Source organism: Somniosus microcephalus, chromosome 1, assembly GCF_052327205.1.
Source record: "Somniosus microcephalus isolate GS21.2 chromosome 1, FLI_Smic_1.0, whole genome shotgun sequence".
Lineage (NCBI taxonomy): Eukaryota > Metazoa > Chordata > Chondrichthyes > Squaliformes > Somniosidae > Somniosus > Somniosus microcephalus.
The window spans coordinates 348,985,825-349,006,190 of NC_140987.1; the positions used below are offsets into that span (position 1 = coordinate 348,985,825).

The window sequence follows — 20,366 nt, forward strand, 5'->3', positions numbered from 1 at the left end:
CTTCTCAGCAGCATGGTTTGGAGACTCTAGAGCACAATGATAGGTTTTACGAATGTCAGACACTTGAGTGACCAAAAAACAAAAATTATGGATATGTTGGGATCTTAGAGGACAAGAGTAATGAGATATTGAGCACTTGAGGCCCACAAAAGGTTTTAATCTTGGCAGTGTTTATTTGCAACACCAGTTGGGTTGGACCAAATATCTGATTGGTCCCCTTGGAGGACAAGACACACTCAACAGTTTGTCTGGAATGTGTAACTTGATTCTTCCTGCTGTAGAGTACCTGCAATGTATAATTTGATCCAGTCTTGTCAGACAGCTTACAGAAAGTGAAAGTGTAGTTAGCTTTGTGAAGATCCTCTGTTATCTTTTGATTGGCAATTGTAATTTACCTTGGTTGGTAAAATAAAAGACTTTATACTCTAATTAGTGGGTTAGTTACTTCTTTGAGGTTTTATGTTTTTTTTCCTTCTGGAAGTGATAAAAAAAATTAAATTCAGAATTAAGGTCTGTGTGTGTGGGGTGCATTTGTGTGTGGGTGTGTTTTTTTAAATTCATTCATGGGATGTGGGCGTCGCTGGCAAGGCCAGTATTTATTTCCATCCCTAATTGCCCTTGAGAAGGTGGTGGTGAGCCACCTTCTTGAACCGTTGCAGTCTGTGGGGTGAAGGTACTCCCACAGTGTTGTTCGGGAGTTCCAGGGTTTTGATCGAGCGATGATGAAGGAACGACGATATATTTCCAAGTTAGGATGGTGTGTGACTTGGAGGGGAACTTGGAGGTGATGGTATTCCCATGAGCCTGCTGCCCTTGTCCTTCTAGGTGGTAGAGGTCGCGAGTTTGGGAGGTGCTGTCGAAGAAGCCTTGGCGAGTTGCTGCAGTGCATCTTGTAGATAGTACACACTGCAGCTATGGTGCGCCAGTGTTGGAGGAAGTGAATGTTTAAAGTGGTGGATGTGGTGCCAATCAAGCAGGCTGCTTTGCCCTGGATAGTGTCGAGCTTCTTGAGTGTTGTTGGAGCTGCACTCATCCAGGCAAGTGGAGCGTATTCCATCACACTCCTGAATTGTGCCTTGTAGATGGTGGAAAGGTTTTGGGGAGTCAGGAGGTGAGACATTTGCCGCAGAATACTCAGCCTCTGACCTGCTCTTGTAGCCACAATATTTATGTGGCTGGTCCAGTTAAGTTTCTGGTCAATGGTGACGCCCCCCAGGATGTTGATGGTGGGGGTTTCGGTGAATCCCGTTGAATGTCAAGGGGCGTTGGTGAGACTCTCTCTTGTTGGAGATAGTCATTGCCTGGCACTTGTGTGGCGTGAATGTTACTTACCACTTATCAGCCCAAGCCTGAATGTTGTCCAGGTCTTGCTGCTAGTGGGCACGGACTGCTTCATTATGTGAGGAGTTGCGAATGGAACTGAACACTGCAATCATCAGCGAACATCCCCACATCTGACCTTATGATGGTGGGAAGGTCATTGATGAAGCAGCTGAAGATGGTTGGGCCTAGGACACTGCCCTGAGGAACTCCTGCAGCGATGTCCTGCGGCTGAGATGATTGGCCTCCAACAACCACAACCATCTTCCTTTGTGCTAGGTATGACTCCAGCCAGTGAAGAGTTTTCTCCCTGATTCCCATTGACTTCAATTTTACTAGGGCTCCTGATGCCGCACTCGGTCAAATACTGCCTTGATGTCAAGGACAGTCACTCTCAACTCACCTCACCTCTGGAATTCAGCTCTTTTGTCCATGTTTGGTCTAAGGCTGCAATGAGGTCTGGAGCCGGGTGATCCTGGCAGAACCCAAACTGCATTGGTGAGCAGGTTATTTGTGAGTAAGTGCTGCTTGATAGCACTGTTGATGACAACTTCCATCACTTTGCTGATGATTGAGAGTAGACAGATGGTGCGGTTATTGGCCGGGTTGGATTTGTCCTTTTTGTGGACAGGACATTCCTGGGCAAGTTTCCACATTGTTGGGTAGATGCCAGTGTTGTAGCTGTACTGGAACAGCTTGGCTAGAGGTGCAGTTAGTTCTGGAGCACTAGTGTTCAGCACGACAGCTGGGATTGTTGTTGAGGCCCAAAGCCTTTGTGCTCAGCCGTTACTTGATATCATGTGGAGTGAATCGAATTGGCTGAAGACTGGCTTCTGTAATGGTGGGGACGTCAGGAGGAGGCTGAGATGGATCATCCACTCAGCACTTCTGGCTGAAGGTGGTTGCGAACGCTTCAGTCTTGTCTCACGTGTTGAGCTCCACCATCGTTGAGGATGGGGATGTTCATAGCGCCGCCTCCTCCCGTTAGTTGTTTAATTGTCCACCACCATTCGCGACTGGATGTGGCAGGACTGCAGAACTTTGATCTGATCCATTGGTTGTGGGATGGCTTAGCTCTGCCTATAGCATGCTGTTTCTGCTGTTTAGCATGTACGTAGTCCTGTGTAGTTGCTTCACTAGGTTTGCACCTCATTTTTAGGTATGCCTGGTTCTACTCCTGGCGTGCTCTTCTACACTTATCATTGAACCAGGGTTGGTTCCCTGGCTTGATGGTAATGTTAGAGTCAGGGATATGCTGGGACATGAGGTTACAGATTGTGGTGGAATACAATTCTGCTGCGGCAGATGGCCCACAGCGCCTCATGGATGTCCAGTTTCGAGTTGCTAGATCTGTTCTGAATCTATCCCATTTAGCACGGTTGCAGTGCCACACAACATGATGGAGAGTGTCCTCATTGTGAAGACAGGACATTGTGTCCACAAGGATTGTGCAGTGGTCACTCCTACCAATACTGTCATGGAAAGATGCATCTGCGACAGGTAGATTGGTGAGAACGAGGTGAAATTCCCTTGTGTTGGTTCTCTCACCACCTGCCGCAGGCTCAGTCTGGCAGCTATGTCCTTCAGGACTCGGCCAGCTCGGTCAGTAGTGGTGTTGCTGAGTCACTCTTGGTAATGGACATTGAACTCCCCCACCCAGAGTACATTCTGTGCCCTCGCTACCCTCAGTGCTTCTTCCAAGTGGTGTTCCACATGGAGGAGGACTGATTCATCAGCTGAGGGAGGGCGGTAGGTGGTAATCAGCAGGAGGTTTCTTTGCCTGTGTTTGACCTGAAGCCATGAGACTTCATGGGGTCCAGAGTCAATGTTGAGGACTCCCAGGGCCACTCCCTATCACTGTGCTGCCACCTCTGGTGGGTCTCCCAGGGATAGTGACGGAGAAGTCTGGGATCCTGGCTGAAAGGTATGATTCTGTGAGTATTTTGTTTGTGTTTGGGGTGCATGTGTGTGGGGTGGGAAGGAATTCAGTTCCCCATCTGCATTGAAAGTTCATTGGTGTAGTCACACCAGGGACAATCCGTTCACCTGCTTCGTGTGTGGACAGGGATTCACCCAGACATCATACCTGCTGACACACCAGCGAGTTCACACTGATGAGAGACCGTTTAAATGTTCTAAATGTGGGAAGAGCTTTAAAAGCCCCCGGGATCTGCGGATACACCAGCATGCTCACACTGGAGAGATGCCATTTCCCTGCTCCGTGTGTGGGAAGGGAGTTACTCTGTCCAACAACTTGCTGGCACACCAGCGAGTTCACACTGGGGAGAGGCTGTTCACCTGCTCAGTGTGTGAGAAGGGATTCATTAATTCAGCCGGTTGGAAAAACGTGATCCACGTCTAACAGGGGGGAGAACTTAATCCATCTTCCCATCTGAATCACGTTCTTGCTCTCATTCTCCCACACCGCCCCCCCCCCCCCCCCAAAGACCTGGATCATGTTCTTCTCCCATCCTCACTGTTCTCTCCATGTTATAAACCCCCATCCCGAGCTTCTGACCTCTCTCACCCCTCCGATCCCCTCTCCTCTCCCCGCTCTGAGCTTCTCTCCCCCTTCCAATCCGCTGACCTTCGCCACAGGGAGGAAAAGGTGGTTGAGGCCGCAGTACATCCCTCTGCGACTAGGTGCATGCACATTTGGGACCTCCGGTGCGCATGCACAGCTGCAACGTTGGGTGCGCATGCACGGTTTCAGTGGGGGCAGGACCGTGTCCGCCATATAGACCTTTGAGGTTCTTGAAGATCCTTACAAAGCAACTTAATACAGTAATCTATTTACCAGCAAGAGGGAGGGAGGGAGAATTGCTAATATTACTGGCTGAGTCTGAAGGGAAGGGATACAGGGGCTCTCAGTCTGAAGCTGAGACTAGTTCACCAACATTGTGTCTGAAGGAATATATCTTTAATGAATTCAACATTTTGAGATGCCCTGAGCCCTGAAGGTTCCCCAATAATTCAAAATTATGAGGGATTTTGATAGAGCAAGTAGGGAGTTTCCTCTGGCAAGTGAGTCAATAACCAGAGGTCACAGATTTAAAATAATTGGCAAAAAACTAGAGGGGAAATGAGGAGAATTTTTTCACACAGAGGGTTGTTAAGATCTGGAATGCACTCATGAAAGAGTGGTGGAAGCAGATTCCACAGGAACTTTGAAGCAATTGGACATGTACTTGATCATCAATGAGAATGGTGATTAAAAACCTCTACCTACCCATAGTGCAAATTAAAAATGGGAAAGAACATCTTAACACTATGTACAGCAGCTCAAATATCGTTACTTCAGTTCAGTTTCTAATCCATAAATCCACACTATTTTGGACTAATTACTAATTTGCAGGGTTATTGGGGAAAAAGCTGAGGTGTGAGACTAAATTGGACAGCTCTTTCAAAGACACGACGGGTCATCAAACGAAGCTGAGGAGTGGTACAATGTCAGCCACATTTCCACCAGAAGCATCATCGAGCAAACCATCGGCTTGCTCAAAATGCGCTTCCGATGCCTGGACAGATCTAGTAGAGCTTTGCAGTATGCACCAACCAGGGTGTCCAGAATTGTCATGGTCTGCTGTGCACTGCACAACATCGCACAGCAGCATGGCTTAGTGCTGCCGGACGAACAAGTGGCTCAGCACACAGCCTCCTCGGAAGAAGAGGACGAGGAGGAGAAGGAGCAGGATGAGGAGGAGGACAGGGAGTGACGCCTTGCGGGGCCGGATGTGGCTAATCCAGCAGCGCGTGACCACATTGCTGGCCGTCAGGCAAGGGATGCACTCATCCATGCCAGATTCGAGTAAGCTTATGCTTCAACCACAGGTGGCTGGCACATGGAGATGAATATAAGTCCGACATTCTCAAAACCCCAGGCATCATCTGTCAAATAAACGGTGGTTTGCGCTCAGTGTCACCACCAACATTCTAAATGGAATTCTCCGAGCCCTCACTCTTGAATTTCCATTTCCCAAAACATAGAGGCCACACTTTAGATGATCTCAGCAGATCATGAAACCTTTTTCGCCACTGAACCCATGTGTGTCTGCACACAGACCTCGAACTCACCTCCTCAGCAATTTACAGCCAAGCTGCCTTGCTTTGCTGAGGAGGCCTCCTCCTTCCGTTTCCAGGGAAGAGGACCTCCTGATGATCTATAACTCCCTCCACAAGAGCATGGAGGGAGCCCTCATTGAATCTGGGTGCAGCCGTATTTTTGGCGCTGCCATTCCTGCAGCAGCCAGCACTTTTATCAGAAAAAAGCTAATGCTTCACAAAGGGGACATGGCATCAGAGGCGAGAATCTGACACTCTGCAAGCAATTGCCTGGAGGGAGCAGCACGTCGGATGTAACAAGGCCAATCAACCTAAAATCTTATCGGCGGAGCGGGTCCGGAAGACACCGAGCAGCGGGCCCGCCGTCAGCCCGCCTCCTTCATAAATTTCGAGCCCTAAGATTCTAGATTTGGGTAAGGTTGACTTCAAAGGGATGAGACAGAGATTGTCCCAGTAAACTGGGCAAATCTGTTAATGGGTAAAACGACAAGATCAGTGGGAGATGTTTAAAAAAGAATTTAATGTGATACAAAACCAGTTTATACCCCGAGGGGCAGGAGCTCTACTTGCCAATAAAAAAGCCATGGAGGTCTAAAGATGTAAGGGACATAATAAAACTAAAAGAAAAAGCATACAAAAATGCAAAAAATAGCAGAGATCCTGGCGAATGGGAAAGATACAGAGAACAGCAAAGGGTCACAAAACAGATAGTAAGAGCTACAAAAAGGGATATGAAAAGAAACTTGCAAGGAATATCGAAATCAATACAAAGAATTTTTTACAATTACATAAGGGAAAAGAGGGTAGTTGGCCCTTTAAAAACAAAGTAGCGATATTGTCAATGATAAGGAAATGGCGGACATACTGAATAATTAATTTGCATCAGTATTTACAGTAGAAGAAGAGGATATCATGCCAGAAATCCCAAGGAAACTAATATTCAGTCGGGACAGGGACTCAATCAAATTAACGTAAGTAAAATAACAGTAATGAAGAAAATAATGGCACAAAAGAGTGACAAATCCCCAGGACCAGATGGTTTCCATCCCAGGATTTTAAAGAAAGTGGGTGAGCACATTGCAGATGCCCTAACTATAATCTTCTGTTGTGGAGTATTTTAAACCAACACTCGACACAAGGTTTTAGATCGATAGTCAAGTTGTCTTTATTGCACCGGTGGGGAAACAGTCTGATCTGTCTTAGCCAGACCGTTCCAAATTGGTACAGCAAACACTACATTTTTATACATTACAATACACATGTCAAAATTCATTTCTGCCACCTGATTGGATCTTGGCCCGCATGCAACTTCACTGATTGGTTGCCTATGCCGCATTACATTAAAGCACCGCCTTTATTATCTGAAAAGTATCTGTCAAGCTGTTGTTGCACCTATGACCTCTGTTTATGCCAAATGGGTCTCATACTTCTGGTTCATTTTTCCTCTTTTCCTGCCCCTCTAGGCCTCTTTTACTTCCAGCTCGTTGTTTTACTTTCCTGTCAGAACAGAACTTACATCCTCTTAGGCCTCTTATGGTTCCATGTCCAGTTATGTTATCTCCACTGCCAATTCAGCATAAGAACATAAGAAGTAGGAGCAGGAGTAGGCCATACGGCCCCTCGGGCCTGCTCCGCAATTCAATGGGATCATGGCTGATCCGAATCTAGACTCACATCCACTTCCCTGCCCTGTCCCCGTAACCCCTAATTCCCTTATCTGCTAGGAAACTGTCTATCTCTGTTTCAAATTTATTTAATGTTGCAGCTTCCACAGCTCTCTGGGGTAGCAAATTCCATAGATTTACTACCCTCTGAGTGAAGAAGTTTCTCCTCATCTCAGTTTTGAAAGGGCAGCCCCTTATTCTAAGATTATGCCCCCTAGTTCTAGTCTCACCCATCAGTGGAAACATCCTCACCGCATCCATCCGATCAAGCCCCCTCACAATCTTATATGTTTCGATAAGATCGCCTCTCATTCTTCTGAACTCCAATGAGTAGAGGCCCAACCTACTCAATCTTTCCTCATACGTCAACCCCTCATCTCCGGAATCAACCGAGTGAACCTTCTCTGAACCGCCTCAAGAGCAAGTATATCTTCTTAAATATGGAAACCAAAACTGCAAGCAGTATTCCAGGTGTGGCCTCACCAATACCCTGTATAACTGCAGCAAGACTTCCCTGTTTTTATACTCCATCCCCCTTGCAATAAAAGCCAAGATTCCATTGGCCTTCCTGATCACCTGCTGCACCTGCATACTAACTTTTTGTGTTTCATGCACCAGGACCCCCAGATCCCTTTGTACTGTAGCACTTTGCAGTTTCTCTCCATTTAGATAATAACTTGCTCTTTGATTTTTTCTGCCAAAGTGCATAACCTCACACTTTCCAACATCATATTGCATCTGCCAAATCTCTGCCCACTCACTTAGCCTGTCTATGTCCTTTTGCAGGTTTTTTATGTCCTCCTCACTCACTGCTTTCCCTCCCATTGTTGTATCGTCGGCAAACTTGGATATGTTGCACTCGGTCCCTTCCTCCAAATCGTTAATATAGATTGTAAAGAGTTGGGGTCCCAGCACTGACCCCTGTGGAACACCACTAGTTACTGATTGCCAGCCCGAGAACGAACCATTTATCCCAACTCTTTGTTTTCTGTTAGATAGCCAATCTTCCACCCATGCCAGTATATTACCCCCAATCCTGTGATTTTTTATCTTGATCAGTAATCTTTTGTGTGGAACCTTGTCAAACGCCTTTTGGAAGTCCAAATACACTACATCCACTGGTTCCCCTTTATCCACCCTGTATGTTACATCCTCAAAGAATTCGAGCACATTTGTCAAACATGACTTCCCCTTCATAAAACCATGCTGACTCTGTCCTATTAAATTATATTTGTCCAAATGCTCTGTTACTGTTTCCTTAATAATGGACTCCAACATTTTGCCAACCACAGATGTTAGGCTAACTGGTCTATAGTTTCCAGCTTTTTGTCTACTTCCCTTCTTAAATAAGGGTGTTACATTAGCAGTTTTCCAATCTGCCGGGACCTTTCCTGAGTCCAGGGAGTTTTGGAAAATAATCACCAATGCATCCACAATCCCTACCGCCACTTCTCTCAAGACCCTCGGATGTAGGCCATCAGGTCCGGGGGATTTATCCGCCTTAAGTCCCATTATTTTACCGAGTACTATCTCCTTAGTGATTTTAATCGTGTTTAGCTCCTCCCCCCCCCCCATTGCCCCCTGTTTGTCCAGTGTTGGGATATTTTTAGTGTCCTCTACTGTAAAGACTGATACAAAATATTTGTTCAGCGTCTTTGCCATCTCCATGTTCCCCACCACTAGTTTCCCGGTCTTATCCGCTAAGGGACCAACGTTCACTTTAGCCACCCTTTTTCTTTTTATATAGCTGTAGAAACTCTTGCTATCTGTTTTTATATTTTTTGCTAGTTTACTTTCATAACCTATCTTCCCTTTCTTAATTAATCTTTTAGTTATTGTTTGCTGGCTTTTAAATGCTTCCCAACCTTCTATCCTCCCACTAGATTTGGCTACTTTATATGCCCTTGTTTTCAGTCGGATACTATCCTTTATTACTTTACTAAGCCACGGATGGCTGTCTTTTCTTTTACTCCCCTTTTTCCTCAGTGGAATATATTTATCTTGAAAGATGTGAAATATCTCCTTGAATGTAGACCACTGCTTTTGTACCGTCTTACACTTTAATCTGTTTTCCCAGTCCACTTTAGTCAATTCTACTTTCATACCTTCATAGTCTCCTTTATTTAAGCTTAGTACGCTGGTTTGAGATCCAACTCTCTCACCCTCAAACTGAATTTGGAACTCAACCATGTTATGGTCACTCATTCCAAGGGGATCCTTTACTAGGACATTTTTTATTAATCCTGTCTCATTACACAGGACCAGATCTAAGATTGCCTGCCCCTGGTTGGTTCAGTTACATACTGCTCAAGGAACCTGTCCCTAATACACTCTATGAACTCTTCCTCAAGGCTGCCATGCCTAATTTGATTAGTCCAGTCAATATGAAAGTTAAAATCCCCCATGATTATAGCTGTTCCCTTATTACAAGCCCCAACTATTTCCTGATTTATACTCTGACCAACAGAGTTGCAACTGTTAGGAGGCCTATAGACTACGCCCACTAGTGACTTTTTCCCCTTATTATTCCTTATCTCCACCCAAACTGTTTCACTATCCTGATCCTTTGACCCAATATCATTTCTGACTATTGCAGTGATTCCATCCTTGATTAACATAGCAACCCCAACCCCCTTTCCTTCCTGTCTGTCCTTCCTAATTGTCAAATACCCTTGTATGTTTAGTTCCCAGTCATGATCATCTTGCAGCCATGTTTCCGTAATGGCCACCAGATCATACCATGTGTAGTTATTTGTACCGTCAACTCGTCTATTTTGTTACGAATGCTGCGTACTTTCAAATATGTTTTCTGACAATTTATTCCTGCTTTTACCCCTTTTACTACTTTACCTTTATCATTATACATTCTGTCCCTTCCTGACATGCTCTGGTTTTTAATTCCCCCACTGCTACCTTGCTCTCTTGCCTTCTCAGCTGTCATTTTTATTTTCGCTCTCTTAAAACCTCCCCCCACTAATTAGTTTAAAACCCTCTCTGCAGCCCTAGTTATTCGATTCGCCAGGATTCTAGTCCCAGCACTGGCCAAGTGAAGTCCGTCCCAACGGAACAGCTCTTAGAAAAACAGCAACTTAGAAAAAGATGGTCTTTATTACACCATTCAGTGAAACTGCCAGCGATGTCAGTTTAACTCTTTCCCCACTGCACTTCCAAAGTTTTCTCAATTCAGGAACCGTTCCTTTAGGTTGGAAAGTTGTTCATGTCACTCTGCTATTTAAGAATGGCGAGAGAGGAAAACAGGAAATTATAGACCAGTTAGCCTAACATCTGTTGTCAGGAAATTGCTGGAGTCTATAATTAAGGATAGGGTGACTGAACACCTCGAAAATTTTCAGTTGATCAGAGAGAGCCAGCATGGATTTGTGAAAGGTAGGTCATGTCATGCCTGACAAACCTGATTGAATTTTTTGAAGCGGTGACTAAAGTAGTGGACAAGGGAATGTGTATGGATGTTCTTTATATGGACTTCCAGAAGGCATTTGATAAAATTTCACATAAGAGACTGCTATCTAAGGTAGAAGCCCATGGAATTGAGGGCAAATTATTGACCTCGTTAGGAAATTGGCTGAGTGGCAGGAGACAGAGAGTAGGGATAATGGGTAGGTACTCTACTTGGCAGGATGTGACTAGTGGTATCCTGGGGCCTCAACTATTCACAATATTTATTAAGAACTTAGATGATGGCATAGAAAGTCATATATCCAAATTTGCCGATGACACAAAGATAGGTGGCATTGTAGGCAGTGTATATGAAAGCATAAAATTACAAAGGGATATTGATAGATTAAATGAATGGGCAAAACTGTGGCAAATGGATTTCAATGTAAGCAAATGTGAGGTCATCCACTTTGGACCTAAAAAGGATAGAACAGGGTACTTTCTAAATGGTGAAAAGCTAAAAACAGTGGAGGTCCAAAGAGACTTGGGAGTTCAGGTACATCGATCATTAAAATGCCATGAACAGGTTCAGAAAATAATCAAAAAGGCTAATGGAATGCTGGCCTTTATATCTAGAGGACTTGAATTCAAGGGGGTAGAAGTTATGTTGCAGCTATACAAAACCCTAGTTAGACCACACCTGGAGTACTGTGAGCCGTTCTGGGCACCACACCTTAGGCTTTGGAGGGAGTGCAGTGTAGGTTTACCAGAATAATACCAGAACTTCAAGGGTTGCTATGAGGAGAAATTACACAAATAAGGGTTGTGATCCCTAGAATTTAGAAGGTTAAGGGGTGATCTGATCGAAGTTTTCAAGATATTAAGAGGAACAGATAGGGTAAATAGAGAGAAACTATTTCCGCTGGTTGGGGATTCTAGGACTAGGGGACGTAGTCTAAAAATTAGAGCCAGACCTTTTAGGTGCGAAAATAGAAAACACTTCTACACACAAAGGGTGGTAGAAGTTTGGAACTCTCTTCCACAAACGGCAATTGTTCGATCAATTGTTAATTTTAAATCTGAGACCGATAACTTTTTGTTAACCAAAGGTATAAAGGGATATGGGCCAAAGGTGGGTTTATGGAGTTAGGTTACAGATCAGCCATGAACTCATTGAATGGCGGAACAGGCTCGAGGGGCTGAATGGCCTACTCCTGTTCCTATGTTTCCTATGATAGGGGGGATGAAGGGAAGATTGGGGCCGGCCATCGGAGGATCAGGCTCGGCCACTGGAGGATCGTGGGGGGGGGGGGGGGGAGAGAAAATCGTTGCTGGCCACCGGAGGATCGGTGGGGGAGAGAAGATCATGGCAGGCCTCCGGAGGATCAGTGGGGGGGAAGAGAAGATCATGGCCGGCCTTAGCATCATTGCTGGTGGGGGAGGGGGAGGGGGCAGAATGCCTGGGGGATGATCGGAGGCCTCTTGAGGGGGGTCTCCGATCGCAGGGGATGTATTTGTCAGGGACCCTGGATCCAGGAGGTAGGTATAAAGGCACTTACCTCCTGGATCCAGCAGTCCCTGTCTTGCTGTAACTGCCGGGTTTTACAATTTGTGCTGTATGTTTTTATTCTATGTTCAAAATCCTGGTAACGAAGCTTTTTTGTAACACGTGTTGCCCCTAAGAAGGAAGATAGTCATCTGTATGCAACGGCAGAACGTATGAACTTAGTTGGCAATAATTGCTGGTGGTAATAGGAAATCGGTATCTGCATGGTGATATTCTGTGGCATTAATGGAATATGTGAGTAAAAAATTGGTATGTCAAGATAACTGTATAAGATGTCAACAGAATCACTCAGTCACACTGCTGCCTTGCAGAACACTCTAAGCAACTTTTATTCTTGGTAGGACTGTTACGATGCAATTGCTCTATTTTAAATTGCTAAAATTATTGTCTATATTAACTTTAAATCACTAATAGTGGAAGAAGATGAAAGAAATGTTAATGACATACATAGAAAAGATACACAAAAGAATAATTTTCCATATGCATAATAACATCATGGGTTTAGATAGTTAAGAATTATTATGTAGATGGTATTGTACAATGAAGATTTCCAATAAATAAATACTGTATGACAGGCTAGCAACTCAATTCCCGTGTAAAACAGGAATAAATCACTAGCGGTTACGGGTGGGGTGAAAACTTGTTGCTGCAGGATTTAAAAGCCTACAGCAACTTAAAGTGGTAGCAGCTTCTGGCAGCACAGCAGGTAAATGCTGGTTTGTTCTCTAGCTTTTGTCGCAATGCACGACTGCAGTGGTTTCTTAGCAGTTGATAGCTATGCTTTCTCAAGATTTAAAGGATGGCATCAACCTCAGGCAATGATGATGGATCCCAAGGAAGATCTTGATAACAAGTAGCAGTACGAAGAGGCCATTCCAGCATTTTAGTGAAATTAGACAGCGGAGAGTCTGCCTGCTGAAAGGAAGCCATTTTGAAGGGAGTTGCCAGAACCGTGTGGAGGGAGGTGGCAGTGGCACTCAGTGCCACTTCTGTAACCCCTAGGTCAGTGGACCAGTGCCGGAAGAAGTTCATGACCTGACAAAAGCAAGCAATGTAAGAGAACTAACACTGTCCATTTTTCACTTGGATACCATGGCACTTCCTGCACTGATCACTCTCACTTCTTAAATGAAATATAAAGGTCTTCATTCCAGTGCACCATGTTTCAATAGCTCTATAACTCCTCCACATGCAACCTGTATTTGGAACTTCTCTCACAAGCCTTTCTTGCATGCAACATCTTATAATTCTCTCATATTACAGGATCCTTCTAGCCTTGTCTTCCATGTTACGTCAGCTGTTTGCTGCCACTTGGGAAAAATCAGTTGGATGCTTGCTTTCATCTAATGCTGTTAATATTGTTCCAGAAGAAACTGGCACACACTGCCCAGTATGTCCATCTCAGAGGATGTGCAGCAAATGACAGCAATTACAGGGCTATGGAGAAAGAACAGGAGAGTGGAACTAATTGGATAGCTCTTTCAAAGAGCCAGCACAGGCACGATTGACTAAATGGCCTCCTTCTGTGCTGTAAGATTCTATGACAGCGGTTGCAGTAGAATCCACTGCCCTCATATCCTGCAACAGCAGGGAAGCATTTTCCTTACTGCAGACATCAGTGGCAGCTTCATTGGAGTTTGCGACTATCCACCTACCCCAGCAACGCCCCAGGACAAGTCAGTGCCTCCTCATCAGAAGCATCAGCCCATGACCACCACTCCCATTTTCTCTCCTACAACACGTGCTGGTAATGTAGGATGGGTGCACCAGAGCTAATGACATGGGGCAGGTGTGGGCTGGTGCTTGTGATGAGGATTCCCTATTGGTACACGGCTGACAGGGTAGTCCGCACCCCTGGGGTGTACCTGCCTTTTGTCCGCCACATTCCAGGGCCACGGGAGCCATCTCCATTTAGATGTAGAATACTTGGAGTTGGCAGGAAGGTTGGGGACATGTAGTGATGGAATGTTTCAAAGGGGTCAAATTTAATCCAAGGATAATGTATTACTAATGATCTCGCTGCGAATTTCCCTTGCAGTCAGCATGGAAGATTTTTCCACATCGCAAACCTCTTGAAGTTGAATTCCATGTTCCTCAGATTCCACATCTTCCTGGAATTCCATTTCAATTCCTTTCTGAATAGTGAAGTTATGAACAACCATTCAGGTGCGTACTGCATTGCCCCTTCAGATCTTTCAAAGCAGCAAAACCATGCCTTCTTGACCCCAACAGTCTTCTCGATAAATGGGCCTTGTGGTAGCAATATTCTGTTGGTGAGTTTGGGCAATTGAACTGAAGTCATGAGTCATGGCAGGAAGTTTGTTTCCTAGAAGCCATCTCGGTACTGACTATCTTCCTTGAATGGAGATGAGTGGCTGCAGTTCCTAATGATGAAAGCATTGTGACTACTCCCTGCTAATTTGTATTGACCTGCAGGTTCATTGTAACTGCTCACAAATTATTTAAGCATTGAAGGAGTGGAATCCCTTTCTATTTAGGACATTCATTGGTTCCACAGGAGCCTCAAGTGCAAATTGGGTTCCATCTATTGACCCCTGAACATTGAGACCAGCAACATCATAGAACTGGCTGACCCTTTCTCCCGTTTTCAGAATTCTCGTTCTACCTGGACACCCTCCCTCTGGCCTCTTACCCACTCTAGATCTTTTCATTGTGAATTGCCGGCGTGACATCGGCCATCTCAATTTCTCTGCTCCCCTCACTCACTCCAACCTACCTTCCTCTGAACTTGCAGCACTCCGTTCTCTCATATCCAAACCCAACATTGTCATTAAACCTGCTGACAAGAGTGGCGCTGTTGTTTGGCGAACTGACCTCTACCTTGTGAAGGCTGAACACTAACTCTCTGACACCTCCTACCTCCCCCTGGACCATGACCCCACTAGCAAACATCAAGCCATCGTTTCCAAGACTGTTACTGACCTCATCTCCTCTGGAGATCTTCCCTCCACGGCCGCCAACCTCATAGTCCCCCCAACCCTGCACGGCCCACTTCTACCTACTTCCCAAGATCCACAAACAGGACTGCCCTGGTAGACCCATTGTTTCAGCCTGTTCTTGCCGCACGGAAATTATTTCTTCCTATCTCGACTCTATTTTTTCTCCTGTTGTCCAGACTCTTCCCACCTACATCCGCGACTCTTCCGACGCCCTCCACCACTTTTAATAGTTTCCAGTTTCCCCAACCGTCTCTTTTCACTATGGACGTCCAATCCCTCTACACCTCCATCGCCCACCAGGACGGCCTGAGGGTGCTCCGCTTCTTCCTTAAACAAAGGACCAACCAGCCCCCATCCACCACCACCCTCCTCCGCCTGGCTGAACTTGTTCTCACGTTGAACAACTTCTCCTTTGACTCCACTCACTTCCTCCAAATTAAAGGTGTTGCTATGGGAACCCACATGGGTCCTAGCTATGCCTGCCTTTTCGTGGGCTATGTGGAACATTCTTTGTTTCACCTCGTTTTCCGGTACATTAATGACTGTATTGGTGCCGTTTCCTGCTTTTGCCCTGAACTTTCACTTTGCTTCCAATTTCCACCCTTCCCTCACGTTCACATGGTCCATCTCTGACTCTTTCCTTCCCTTCCTCGACTTCTCTGTCACCCTTTCTGGGGATAGGCTATCGACAAACATCCACTATAAGCCCACTGATTCCCACAGCTACCTGGACTGCACTTCCTCCCACCCTGCTCCCCATAAGGACTCTTATCGCATTCTCCCAGTTTCTCCGTCTCTGTCACATCTGTTCTGACGACGCCACCTTCCATACTAGTGCTTCCAATATGTCTTCCTTTGCCTCAACTGAGGCTTCTCCTCTACCGTGGTTGACATGGCTCTCGACCATGTCCGTTCCATTTCCCACACTTCTGCTCTCACCTCTCCCTCCTTCCCATAACCACAATAGGGTTCCTCTTATCTTCACCTTTCCTCCCACCAGCTTCCACATTCAACGGATCATCCTCCGTCACCTCCAGCGTGATCCCACCATCAAACACATCTTCCCCTCCCCTTTCAGCATTCTGAAGGGACCGCTCCCTCCGCGACACCCTGGTCCACTCCTCAATCATCCCCAACACCCCTTCCCATGGCACCTTCCCTTGCAAGCTCAGGAGATGCAACACCTGCCGTTTTGCTTCCTCCCCAGTGTCCAGGCCCCCAAACATTCCTTCCAGGTGAAACAATGATTTACTTGTACTTCTTGCAATTTAGTATACAGTATTCGCTGCTCACGATGCGGCCTCCTCTACATTGGGGAGACCAAACGCAGGTTGGGTGACCGCTTTGCGGAACACCTCCATTCAGTCTGTAAGCGTAACCCCAAGCTTCCGGTCGCCTGTCACTTTAATTCACTGTTCCACTCCCACTCTGACCTCTTCGTCCTCGGCCTCTTACACTGTTCCAATGAAGCTCAACATAAACTCGAGGAACAGTACCTCATCTTTCGATTAGGCACTTTACAGCCTTCTGGACTCAACATCAAGTTCAACAATTTTAGACCATAATCTCTTGTGAAGGAATAAGCTATATTCAGAAAAATACACCATTCTATGAAAGAATTCTGGCCTTTGTAACATGACAAACTGGGCTCGAAAATCTAAAAACCTAACGATGGAGAAGCTGTAAACAGCATACAGGCTATTGAGATAAGTTGTTGACACTGAATCAATAACCTTATTGAAACAGGAGGTTGGAGGTTCCTGATAGTCTGAGGCCTTGGAAAGAACACAATGGTACACCCTGTTAAGGTGTTTTAAATTACACTTTGGAAAGAATCACATAAGATTAAGAAATACAGGAAACTTTGTGATATCCGGCACCGACGGGACCGGCGTGTTGCCGATCTATCAAAACTGCTGGACATACAAAATTAATGTTGAAGCATACGGAGGTTTTCATCTCCGTATCTGACAACAAACACTGTTGCTTAGCAACAGCTTCTAAAGAGTCGGCTGCAGCTGCAAGCGTCTCTAGCTGAAGCTGTTGCTATAGCTACAGACCTTGCAGTGCCTGACTGGGAAAAAAAAGAACGAGAACTAAAAAAACTTATAGAAAACGGCTCCTGATTTTTGCCATTAGATCGAGTATTCCGGACATACAATCTCCGGATAAACCAAAGTTTCCTGTATATGCCTTCGTGAAAATGACATCAAATGAAACACAGGAGACACGAGTCTGTGTTACAACCAGCTGAGGTAACTAAGAAGACAATGGTGCACCTGGTTGAGGTGTTTTTAATTTACACATCGTAAAAAGACACAAATAGAAGACCTTGGTAAAAATGACTTCAAATAGATGCAACTGCTCCATACTTTTTTATGATAAGCTTCAAACACCTAGGGTAGAGACATAATTCTTAATGCTACCAGCTGATCTAACTGTAAAAATAGTAGGGGTCAGCAGAAAAATGACTAGAGATAATTAGCTTACATCAGCAGAAAACTTCAAAGGAAATACCACTGCAAAAGGGTATAAAAATTGAACTTTCAAATGGGATGATAGATTTGCTGTAAAGGGGCAAAGCGATTCTCGGCTTCAGAGCTAGCTCTGTAAGTCTTCAACTCTTTGTATCTTGGGGATCAAGGTATTGTATTTGATTTTGGTGGATATCCTGGAATAAAGACTAAGAACTGTAAAAAACTAGCGAAGTTAAGATTTGAGAATAAGGATCTCTGATAATAGAATTGTAAGCTTTTTGTATTTGGAACTGTTAATGTTGCGATTGAAACACCTACTGTAATTACATGTCGGTTCTTTAATAAATCTATATATTTTTAGAATTGTCTCACATAATACTTCTGTATCAAACTCACAAACTCAATCTCTTTGGTGAGGAGTTGCAGAATTCTGGGGGAGTTTTCCGGACCCTCATAATATCCGGAACGTTACAGTCTAGCTAAATTTATTAAAAGTGCTATCTGGAGGACGGTAACATCTTCAGGTTGTTCCTTTCCTTTAGGGAGAGATAGTCTGGACTTTAGACCCAATTAAGCGTCTTTAGGACGATAGCAAAATACTGCAGATGTTGGAAATCCGAAATAACAACAGAAAATGCTGGAAAAACTCAGCAAGTCAGGCAACATCCGTGGAGAGAAATTTGAATTGACGTTTCGGGTTTGACCCTTCTTCAAAACTGGAGAGAAAAGGAACTAGATCGAAGGCAGGGCTGCGATCGGACAAAAGAATAAAAGAACCAAAAGAAGTAAAAGAGATTAGAAGCTAGACGAGATGGTAATAGGCTGTGATTAGGTGTAAAGTGTACTGGCAGGGTAAAAGATAGCTGCCAGGTGTGAGAGAGAAACAAAAGGAAAGGGGGGGGGGAAGGAAAGGAGTGGAAAAATATAAGTGAAAATGAAATAGGGGCCGAGGTTATGATCTGAAATTGTTGAACTCAATATTGAGACCGGAAGGCTGCAGAGTGCCTAATCGGAAGATGAGGTGCTGTTCCTCGAGTTTACGTTGAGCTTCCGTGGAACAGTGGGGAGACCAAACGCAGATTGGGTGACCGCTTTGCGGAACACCTCCGTTCAGTCCGTAAGGGTGACCCCGAGCTTCCGGTTGCCTGTCATTTCAATTCACCGCTCCATTCCCACTCGGACCTCACCGTCCTTGGCCTCTTGTACTGTTCCGCGGAAGCTCAACGTAAACTCGAGGAACAGCACCTCATCTTCCGATTAGGCACTCTGCAGCCTTCCGGTCTCAATATTGAGTTCAACAATTTCAGATCATAACCTCGGCCCCTATTTCATTTTCACTTATATTTTTCCACTCCTTTCCTTCCCCCCCCCCTTTCCTTTTGTTTCTCTCTCACACCTGGCAGCTATCTTTTACCCTGCCAGTACACTTTACACCTAATCACAGCCTATTACCATCTCGTCTAGCTTCTAATCTCTTTTACTTCTTTTGGTTCTTTTATTCTTTTGTCCGATCGCAGCCCTGCCTTCGATCTAGTTCCTTTTCTCTCCAGTTTTGAAGAAGGGTCAAACCCGAAACGTCAACTCAAATTTCTCTCCACGGATGTTGCCTGACTTGCTGAGTTTTTCCAGCATTTTCTGTTGTTATTAAGCGTCTTTAGGATTCGGCTACCTCAAACTTTAGTTGAAAGTGAACGTCTGGGGAATATGCCTGATCTGGGGTAGCCCTAAAGGGGCTAGGACTAGTAATTAGTTATCCCTTCACTCTGACCCTATTTTTTCAGATGGTAGCTGTTGATTATTCTGCCATTCCCATTTACACCTCTTCTAGACTCGTCTTTTGTTTCTTTATCTGTCCCACGACCATCTCCTTTTGTTTTGTACAATCATACCTTTTGTCATTTAATCACTCCAGCCTTCCACCCTATCACAGGAGGACCTTCCCTTTTGTTCTTTCTTCCCCTCCCCCCTTTCCCTGCCCATGCACTTGCTTAAAATCTGTTATGTCTCTAACTTTTTCCAGTTCTGATGAAAGGTCATCAACCTGAAACGGTAACTCTGTTTCTCTCTCCACAGATGCTACCTGACCTGCTGAGTATTTCCAGCATTTTCTGTTTTTATATCATAGAACTAGTGTTCTGTTGCCTGGGAATGAATGAACTCCCCAGCTCTACTGAGGATGGTATCAGTGACCTGTGTGTGCAGGACCGCACAGCATCTTGGGTGATTTTTCAGAAGTCCCCTGTTGCAGCCTGGAAGGAGCCAGTGGCATGAAACAAAACTTTGACAACCACTGGCAAAGCCATATGACAGTTTATCTGGGCCTCAGGCCATCATGCAGAAGTTGGCACAGTTCATTCAAGGTTTCCTTACTGAATCAAATTTGGCAAAGGCACCGCTCCACACTGATGCCCTCATAAGATCTCATATGCCTATAGGCATATTGTTTGAATAATATTGATTCAGCTTTATCCTTCTTTGATGCTGCCTCACTCTTTGCTCTTCCTCAATCAAGATTGGAAACGGGAATCCCCATAGGGAAACTCATTCTGCTCTATGGTATCCTTGGGGGTAGAAAATGTTCTGGTGACCAGAGAGTCCTAAACTCTGACAGTTTAAAATGCATATCAGTAACTCCATAAAATAAAAAAATAAATTCCTGATATTTTCAGGCAAACCTGAGATATGATTAACTTTTTCTTGTTGAAAACAGTAAGCTGTGAACATTGTGGTAAAGTCCTGAGCAGAGGTAAACCTCATGTTAGCCTAAATAATTTATTCTTTTGTGTTCAATTTATGTTTATCAATCCAAATGTGAAAAGTAATGTTTGTGCCAGTTCTATATATTCCTAGATATACAACAACAACTTGTATTTATATAGCACCTTTAACGTAGTAAAATGTCCCAAGGCACTTCACAGGA

At 44.9% G+C, this 20,366-nt stretch overlaps 1 protein-coding gene and 1 long non-coding RNA gene across 5 annotated transcripts in view; both read left to right on the forward strand.

Moving 5' to 3' along the window:
- The window catches only part of LOC147124960 (uncharacterized), a 76,671-nt gene that overhangs the window by 9,876 nt on the left and 46,429 nt on the right, over window positions 1-20,366 (forward strand). The gene's annotated exons all lie outside the window — the stretch shown is intronic.
- On the forward strand, window positions 11,917-20,125 carry LOC147124961 (uncharacterized). Its single transcript, XR_015079311.1, has 2 exons — window positions 11,917-14,175; window positions 19,520-20,125. It is a non-coding gene; the product is annotated as an uncharacterized LOC147124961 (long non-coding RNA).